Source organism: Mauremys mutica, chromosome 13 (genome assembly GCF_020497125.1).
Source record: "Mauremys mutica isolate MM-2020 ecotype Southern chromosome 13, ASM2049712v1, whole genome shotgun sequence".
NCBI lineage: Eukaryota > Metazoa > Chordata > Testudines > Geoemydidae > Mauremys > Mauremys mutica.
Window position 1 is genome coordinate 21,283,387 of NC_059084.1, and position 10,370 is coordinate 21,293,756.

Here is a 10,370-nt window from a genome sequence, read left to right on the forward strand (position 1 = left end):
TATAATGTAACTTACAGTCAGGAAGGGGGCCCCCACAACCAAAGCCATGTAAAGACACAAGGCCACATATCATCTTTGGTCCCTGTGCACAAACTTCATTGATGTTGGTGAAAGCTGCATATGCACTTTGAAGGGTGCGTGTTGCCCAACATTTTTATTCTGCATCTATTCTGTTTTCCTGTTTTCCTTTTCATAAGGAAGAAGCAATTAATCCCTGTAGGGAAACTGGATGGTTGAGGAGAAGTTTAAGGGGAGTTACTGCAATGCCTTTTGCTTTTGGGTAACTTCGTTTGGTCTTCAGAGGTTGTACGTTATTAACTTTAAGTCTGTGCATAAGTCCATTCCTAGTCAGCAAAGCATTTAAGCGTGTGCATATCTTTAATGTGCTTAACACTGACTTCAATGGGACTTCTACAAAACACTTAAGCACAGTCCTCACTGGGGCCCTAGCCACTATCTGTGTTAACCAAGCTCTTCATATTTTGTGGTCGTAAGCTCCTTGGGGCAAGGATCAAGAGTTTGTTTTTCCACTTGCATATTGTTATTACTGTAACATGCCATCTGCATCTATTATACTACGTAAATAACAATGATTAATAATTAATAATTATAATAATAATTCTTATTGCTGTAAACCCAGAAAAGACTACTTAGATAAATGGATTTACTTCAGATTTCCATCACCATTAGTGAGAGCAAAATCTGGCTCCTAATCTACTTTCTATTTAAGAAACAGATAGCGATCCACTGAGGGATGTTATCAGGAGCTATAAAACAGCATTTTCAACACAGGACACAGGTAAGCTCAAAAAGCTACAATGAGACAAAGTTTGAATCCATTCATTGCAGCTCTGCTTTTAAGGAATGTCAAACAATACAAAACCAGCGCAAGGGAAAGGAAGCTAAAGGGCCAATGTGCCCTTTCATGTACAATAGTGCAATTTCATTGCTACCACTGGAGTTGCACCAGTATTATTGAGAGGAAGATTTTGCCCAGCATCTGTGCACAAAGAATTCCAGTAAATAGAAGACTCATTACAGCCTTGTGCTGACACATTTTAACCATAGTCTCATTACCCTTCCTATTGTCGAAACTGGGCCATTACAGACCAGAAATTAACTGAGACATGAGATTCAAGCATGAGGCATGCACAGACACACACACACACACACACAGAGGAATACAGTGAGAATATTAAATGCATCTTAAAACAATCCCTGGTCAGCAAAACGCTTCAGCATGCGTTTACCTATTACCTTATTCCCTTATTACCTAAAGACCCATATCATCAAAGTACAAAGGCCTAAACTCAGCAAGGCACTTAACCATGTTCTTAATTTCCACTGATACTAAGCATGTGCTTAAGTGCTTTGCTGAACTGGGGCCTTTAATGATTTTTCATCTGAATAAATGCAGAAAATGGTTAAAATATTTATTGGGTTAAATTCACCACTAGCGTACGTGGCACCAGGGGCGGCTCTATGTTTTTTGCCTCCCCAAGCACGGCAGTTAGGCGGCCTTTGGCGGCATCACTGTGGGCAGTCCGCTGGGGACGCGGATTCGGCGGCGTTTCTGTGGGTGGTCTGCCGGTCCCACCGAACCAGCAGGCCGCCCCCTGCGCTGGTGCGCTGGTGCCTGGAGCCACCCCTGTGTGGCACCTAGAGCAGCACCCATCTAAGCCAGTGGTGGATTTTGCCAGTTGGGTGCAAACAGATGCTGCAGACTATGAGTCCATGAAAATGGCTGCAGTTCTATATAACATACTGTCTGAGCTCCTGATTCAATTTAAGTGATTTTAATTATTATTTTATTTTTCTCTCGTTGAGATGTGGCACTATACATGGTAATCACTGGTTATGTTTGACAAACTCTGAAATTCAAAATGATGCAGAAAGAAGCAAGTAAATCTGCAAGATGTAAAACTGTTTTTCTTCCCCTTCTTCTCTTCTAAAGGACTGGTAATGAGAAGGAACTAGTCATATTCTGAGCTGCCAGGGCATCAGAGGAATGAGATTTGAGAGGGGAAAAATTAATGGCATGCTAAATATGTTGTTGAAATGCACAGGGAATATCTTCAGTTAAAATGATGTAAAAAGCAGGGGTCAGGCGTGAGCAGAAATGCATCCATGGAGAATTGAAAGCTGCCCACAGATTCCAAAAACACACATTTAATACAATACAATGAATCTGTCTAAACTGAATGTTTAAGAGGGGGGTTTATTTGGATCTATTGTGTCCTTTTTGCATTATTCCACATTTCATAATTTATCACAATACTATATTCAGTGACATAAGCAAATCAGAGGGAATGATTCATTAGAAATATTGGCATGCAAGCAGGAGTGTGATAAGAACAGAGTTTTGATCTGTTTTTTTTAAAGCTGTTGATTTTGATAGTAATGGCTAGCATTTTTGGTAGTGAGTTTAGCTACAGTAAAAGATAATGGAGAGTCTGAAGCCTGCTTTTTAAACAGAGTAGCCCCATAATCTTCAAAGCAGTCTATGTAGTGATTTAGCCCTATGACTCCAACTGACTTTATTGGGATGATGGTATCATAGGACTATTACCTAACATATAACGCTTTGAAAATTTGCCTACACACATCTAACTCAAGGGGAAAAAATCATAATCACTTTTAAATGTCTGTGTGATGCTGGCTCTCACAGCACTTTATACAGAAGAATTAAACAAGACTAAATAAAAGAACTTCCAAGGGTGAAGAGCAATTGAAGCAGAGGTCCAGGAAGGTAGAAATCCCATCCATAGAATTATAAAAGCATATTAAGTTACAGTAAAAAAAGAGTGAACTGTACAGATCAATTGTAAACCTTACAAACTTCTCTAAAAGAGGCAGTTCTATCGCCATGCTGCCTAATAAACACAAGCCTCACAGTTCCCAAGAAAATGCCATTTTGAAATTGGAACCCTCATGAACCTGTCCCTAAGGAAAAGGGAAATGAAAAAAAAAAAGAGTTGTCGTCCATTTTCCTCAGCTACTGTAAGGCAATCTAATGCCAAAAACATTCTGTTTGGACCTGATCCAACTCCCACTGAAATCAAAAGGAGGTCCAAATAGAATGATTTAAAAGTCAATAGCAGTTGGGTCAAAAGAATGATCATTATTAGAGGTTGGAAATTTTCTGACGGAACATTTTTTTCCTTCAGAAAATGCCATTTCACCAAAGCCTAAATGTTTCACAGGAATGTGTTGATTTCAATGAACATTTATTTTAAACTCCCCTTCCCCCAAAACTAAGTGTTTACAGAATGTTGAAATGTTCCATTTCAACACTATTGGAATGAAGAGTTTTAATTTTTCATTCTGAATTTTTTTTTTAAAGTCAAAATTGGAAAAAAAATTGATCAAACTTTCTTTTTTTCAAGAATTTTTTCATTGGAAATTTTGAAATTATTTTGAATGAAAACCAATGTCGAAATTTCCTGCAGAATGGAATATCCTACTTTCAACCAGCTCAAATGATTATGCAGCCATGAGCTAGGAAGGGTGGAGAAGGCATAAGTGTGTAGTGGTTATTAGACAGTCTGCGTGACTGCCTATAAGGAAGGGAGCTCATGCCCAGACAATAATGACACCCTAATAATGGCCACATTCAAGGGGTCAATGGGAGAGTCTTTATAGGCATATTGTATATTTCCCTTAGTGCTTTTAAACTGAAGATTTTTAGCCTAGCAAGCTAGAAGGGCTTTTTGCATAGTCTCTAGACTCAGCCAAGTCTGCTCTCTTTAAATTGTATTTATATGGATTTTCTTTCTATTTTCTATTTGCTCCAGTGTGTTAAATAAACCTGGCTTTATTTAAGATAATTTGGATTTATTGACTTACTGGGGTCAATTACTCTGAGTGATGCCCAAGTTGAGGAAAATGAACTCTGGTGAGAGCAAGGAGGGCTTTACCCAGGTTCCATGGGTGCAACTGCACCCACAGAAATTAGGTCTAGATCAAGCAATATTCACTGGGTGCAATTGCACACAGCTTCCCTCTCAGGTTTGGTCTGGCTGCCCCTCCATCATGACAGAGAGACGGCCAAGCCAAATTTGAATGAGTGGCAAGGGGCGGCCAGGCCAAACCTGAATGGTGCTGAGACCCTATGCACCAGGTCACAATGCCCAGAGCGAGGAGCCAGGCCCAGCCCCAATGGGCAGGAGCAACCACAGTGGGTGAATGCAGCCTCTCTCTCCAGCCCCCTTTTGGGTATCCCCTCCTCAAGCCAAGATTAGGGTTGCAGTGCTGGGGCAGAGGGTACTGCTGTGGGTGGTCAGTACCCCCTTGGCAGTTTAGTATAGTGCACCCATTGAACCGGGAAGCTACATCTGCCCCTGGGTGAGAGGCAGAACAGCCTAAAAGTACTGAATCTGACACTTGTGATCAAAGGCAAGAGGCTTTAAGAAGAGGAGGCGCTGCAGTTACCCTGGCTGTGGTCACTGCTGAGTGGAGCATGAGGAAACCCAACAAGCCAAGTCAGGAGCCACCCTTAGGGGATGTGAGGAAACACCAGACAAGAGGAAGGCAGATAGTGGAAGTGAGGGGCTCCTTTGCAAAGAGGTGATGGCTCAAGCTGTTATTCAGCTATGGATGATATTCACATTCAGGGGCTTTGTTACTCTGTTCAGACTGCCATGCTGAATATTATCTGAATCCAGATGCCAATATATAAAACTGAGGAGTAGAGACAATCAGGGTCAAACTGTTGCAGAGAAAATACGAATGTCCTACCCTGCCACAACAAAAAGCTACCCAAACCAAATGATTAATTTTGAGGTTCAAAAAAAGACACTGATATCTTTAGCTGCTGGTCCCAGAAGTACTGAAATACCACAAGAACATTTGTCCTTGTTCCCCGCTGCCCCTCAGAAGCAGGTTGTGCCAGTGATTTCATGAGAGCCTATTCTTGTGAGACTGTTCATCCCAGATTTTCAGACCTGACACATCTGACAGTACAGAAAAAGCATCCTGGGCCAGATCCTCAGGTGGAGTGAATCAATATAATTCCATTGATTTCAATGGAGCTAAATGGATTCCCCCTATCTGAGGATCTGACTCTTTGAGGTTTGCTCACTGTTATAGAAGGTTACCCAAGAATGTACATCTATTGATCTTGAAGGATGGAATTACTGAAGAGGGGGCTGAACATGCTGCCTTAACCAACACTACCATACCCTTGTCCTTCTTAGCCTGGCTGCAGGACTCCTGCATTTTCATTCTTTATGTGGTTGAACGTCTGATAAATAGTCAAGCTGAATGAAAATTTGCCTGGGTATAAATAACAGGAAGGTGGTGGAATTGGTCCGATTGTTAGCAGATTGGTGGTGGCCTAATGCCCTTGGCACACACAGACTGCCATAACCATGCTCTCCAGCTCCTGCTATCTCCAAAGAGGACTTGCCAGTCAGCCTTGTATCTCAAGAAGCAAATGAAGTCAACCCAGAAGCCACTCTGTCAAAGCATCTGTTGTATGATGCCAACTCACAGGGCCGGCTCCAGGCACCAGTGAAGGAAGCAGGTGCCTGGGGCGGCCAATAGAAAGGGGCGGCACTCCGTCCATTGTTGGGGCGGCACGGCCGGGTCTTCGGTGGCAATTTGGCGGTGGGTCCCTCACTCCCTCTCTTCCTCTTTGGCAGCAATTCGGCGGCAGCTCAATCATTTTGTTTTGTTTTTCTTCGCCGCTCGGGGCGGTAAAAAGCTGGAGTCGGCCCTGCCAACTCTAGACAGTATTTGGTCCTGCCATGAGGGCAGGGGACTGGACTCGATGACCTCTCGAGGTCCCTTCCAGTCCTAGAGTCTATGAATCTATGAATCTATGAACTCAGAGAGGCTGGGCATGTCTAATGAATATAGGGGGGGGTTTGGTGGTTTGTTTGTTTGTTTTGTAAAGAGTCTTGTGGCACCTTATAGACTAACAGACGTTTTGGAGCATGAGCTTTCGTGGGTGCATACCCACGAAAGCTCATGCTCCAAAACGTCTGTTAGTCTATAAGGTGCCACAAGACTCTTTGCTGCTTTTACAGATCCAGACTAACACGGCTACCCCTCTGATATTTGTTTTGTAAGGGCCTAATAGGATAAAATAGATGCCAAGGGAAAAAACAGAGAGCACTATTCAGACACTGGGATGTGAATACCACCACTCTCCATTTATCCTTGATCAGTCAGTTATAAAATTCTCACTTGCTTAAGTCCTGCAACCAAGTAGCAGCAATGTAAAAAGGCATCAGATAAATCCCTGGCATGTGCTGACATGTCTTGGAACTGCGTGTGTGTGAAGGGGGGGGAGAGAGAGTAAATGGGTTGGGGGGGAAGGATTATTTTAGCTTTTTTCCTCTCTCCCTGGGGTGGGATGTCTGGGTGAGCTGCTGCTCACTTACTTACCGTTAGCAGAGCCAGGGAGTGGGGAAAGAGCGCTGAGATTTATAGCGGTCTGAGAAATACATAAATCAGGGCAAAAGAGGAGAAGCCATCAGAGTCCACAGACCCCTGATGTTTTTTCCCCTGTATTTTGATTCTATAGTTAAGGGCTCAACGACATTACTCCCCCTCCCTCTTCCCCCAAACCTCTTTCTGACACGGGTTTGTGGCTGAGGTTTAAAAAAAGAATCCAGTTCAGTTTTACACTTAGCCTTCAAGGCCTCCTCTGAATAATATTTAAGACTTTGCCCAGTGCCTCTTTAGCCAGATATTCAAAAGCTACCTCCTTTTCGCACTCAAAAATATGCAGACACAAATAATTGCAGGCACAGCTTTAGATCAGCTAGGTACCTAAGTACCGACCGGCGGGTTTGGCGTGTACAAACAGTCACAGACAGGGGTGATTTTAGAGGCCCAAATTGTCTAATGTAAATATTTAGAAGAGAGAACCCTCATGATTCATTGAGTGTATCATGTGAATTTCAATACCCAGCTAAATACACACCCAGAGCACACTTCTCTCAGCCAATTTCAGAGGTGGAGCTCTGCCATTTTTTGAAAAACGAATACAACGTTTATAAAGTGTCTAGAAATCGGATAGCTCAGGTGGCTGGCAATTGAATACAATAGGGTACCTTTCACCACTGGCGCACGGGTTCCAGTTCAGTCTGGGCTAACAGTGAACGATCAAAAGGTTTTAATTTCTGATTGGCTGCCAAAGAGCAATGTGAAATCAGTTAGTGGTCTCACTCCCTTTCCTGCCTTAGCTGTGGACTGAACGGGCCTGAAGACTGAAGATATGTCTACATTGCAGCCAGGGTTGTGAGTAGCAGCACGTGTAAACGTATCCACTCTAGCTAGCTCACTAAAAGTAGAAGCGAGGATGCCACAGCATGGGCTCCACCAGCATGTACATATCCAGAGGAGTGTAGCCTGTGCTGCAGTGTCTTTTTTTAGTGAGCTACCTAGAGTATAGCTAGCACATATAAGTCTACACAAGCTGCCATTCACTCCTGCGGCTGCAATGTACTTTGAGTCTAAGGTGTAAGGCGAGGCTGGGCTGGGAAAGCTCAGTACCTGTGCTATAGTTAAACAAGTCTCTAGGGTGAGATTTTTTTCTAAAATAAATTTAGCATTGGCCTAACTCTGCCCCTCCTGAAGTTAGTGGGAGTTCTAACTTTAACTTCAGTGGCTACAGAGTTAGGCCAGCACTGAGAGATTCTGGAATTCCCTTTAATAATTAAAAAAAAATCAAAACTGAAATAAATCAAAGCATAAAGAACAATAATACAGTTCAGGGGAGGGTCACTTAGACAAACCCACTTAAACCAAGAAGTACAGAGTTAAGGGTGAAGCTCTGTCCACTGTATTCTTGCTTTTGTAATTCAACACATATGGTATATACAGTACAGTAAAACTGTGTGCTACTCTCACATCACCATTATATATACAGTAAGCACAACAGGAGGGAATGAAGATAGAGTTTCAGCTTGGACTTGGAATTTCCTGCCTTTTGGGGTCTCATGATCTTTAACCAGAGCTGGGAGTCAGCTGCTAATGACAAAGGGACCCACTTTCATTTATTCTGAGAGGCGCTGTGACTCTTTCTTCAACTGCTGGGGCTCAGCACTGGCTAACATCCAACACTGTCCTTAATGTTATTTTGAGACAGCTTTTGCAATTCTGCACTATGTAAGCGTGTGCGCTATGCAAATACACTGCATGCCAAGAAGCACTGTACATCTTGGCTCCTGAATGATCATGGAGCAAAAGAGAGGGTATGCTCTAATCATGAAAGTAAAAGTCCTTTAAAGGGCTGTGGATGATGTTGCCCTGATTGTTGTATGTGCCTGTGGGGTTACATCAGGGGTATTTAACTGAATTTCCCTGAGGTATGGTGATTAACTTTTCCTGTGACCTAAATGAGTGGCCTCTATGGAGTTTGCCTCTGATGTCCATAGGTGTGTAGTCAAATCAAAGGCAAAGATGAAACACTGGGTTCTAGCCTAGTTTGAAACTTTATTGTTTTATACATTTATTTTAACCTAATTTTATCCTCCTTTACATATTGCCCTGGTCACCATAATATCTGAGCACTGAACAATCTAATTTATTTATTCTCACAACGCCCCTGTGAAATAGCAAGTGCTATTATCCCCATTTTACAGATGGGGAACTGAGGTACTGAGAGAGAGAGTGATTTATCAAAGGTCACACAAAAAGTTGCGAGGCAGATCTGGGGAATTCAACACGTCTCCAAAAGTTGCATTCTTCAGTCCTTATCTCCCTCCCTATACGTACTCTTTCTCCCTATATTGCCTTGCAGCAGATATAGGGGAAGCCAGGTAGCTCTTTGTGTCCTGAAGGGACATGTTTTCCTTACTCACTGTTTCATTCCAGGTTTTTAATCAGGAAACAAACATATTCTGTGTTTCTTTGCCTGGTATGCAGGAGGGAGGGATCCACTGTCGTAGAAAACTTGGGCAATTTAGGTTTGAAATGGGGAAAAGTGAGTCACAAGAGAAGCAAAAGTATATTGTTTGGGAAGTTTTTAATAGCAGCAGTGGATTCTGAACAGAAGCCCAGCAGGCAGAGAGATCCTGCACAGACTGCAAAAGATACTGCATTGCAAAAACACAGATCCAGGCCCAGGCGAGTACCAGAAGACATAAGGGTTGCCAAGTGGGTAAGCACTGCTCTCTGGACAACAAAATCTTTAAGCATTAAGCCAGAACAGAGAATTTTCAGCATTTCTGCTTTGTGCTCCCCCCAGGCAAGGGAAACAATCTTCATTATACTTAAAAGTAAACAGAAGCAGTCTCACTGAAACCTTTAAAAAACAGAAACACCATGGCCTAACACATAGGGTGACCAGACAGCAAATGTGAAAAATCGGGACAGGGGGTGGGGGTAATAGGAGCCTCTATAAGAAAAAGACCCAAAAATCGGGACTGTCCCTATAAAATCGGGACATCTGGTCACCCTACTAACACACCACATGAAGCACAGGACTGGTACTCTGTGCTTCAGGCATAGCCCAGAAGGAGGGCAAGCAAAGGTGGCTTTAAGCCAACCTTGTGCTCTCCTGATTCTGGGCTGGTATGACCCGCAGCATAAACTAGAACCGGTAGGGACTGCTCTAATTTATGTTTGCCTCCTAAAGGCTGAACACTGAGTACCCTGCAGTCCAAAGCAGCCCAGAATATCTGTAACGGTAAGTGCTACAGAGATCACCATGACACATACAGCCCATCTTCAGCCCCACCCTTGGACCTGGGGTTTGCTCTCAGTCCCACTGTGCTGGGGGCTTGCCAGGGAAGAAGGATGGGAGGGGCAGTGTAAGATCACTTAGAATGGCCCAGTGCAAGGGGAATTCTCTCCCAGTTGGCTGAGGATCCCTGAGTGCTGCTGGAGTAAACTAAATAAGTGACTCTGCTCTTAGCAATGGTAGTAGTTGGAGCTTGTAATAGGCCATTGACTCCTTTGTAGACTAGTCTGTGGAATGGGCCCTGACTCTCTTAGCTGCCTATAGCAAACTTTCTTCAGTAACAACCTAGCTAAGGCCCAATTCAGGAAACTACTTAGGCACAAGCTGCACATTATTAGTTTATGCTGTTATCAAATGGGCCATTTGCAGGTGCAGTAACTGTGTGTAAAAACTGTAGTAGTTGTGCATGCAAATTATGCACATACAGTTCAGAAAAAATTGGCCTAACTTTTCTTGGCTTGTAAGAAGTGGAAAGGATTTCTGTCTCGTGGTCCAGACAGAGGACTTGGTGTCAAGTGTGGGGCACTCTATTCCTTGCTGTGCTACTCCTTAGATGTAGAAGTAGGATTTTCAAAAGCACTCACTGTTGGCCTAACTCTGCTCCCACTGAAGTCAATGGGAATGTTGCTACCAAATGTCAATGAGAGCAGAGTTAGGTCAATGCTGAGTGCAATTG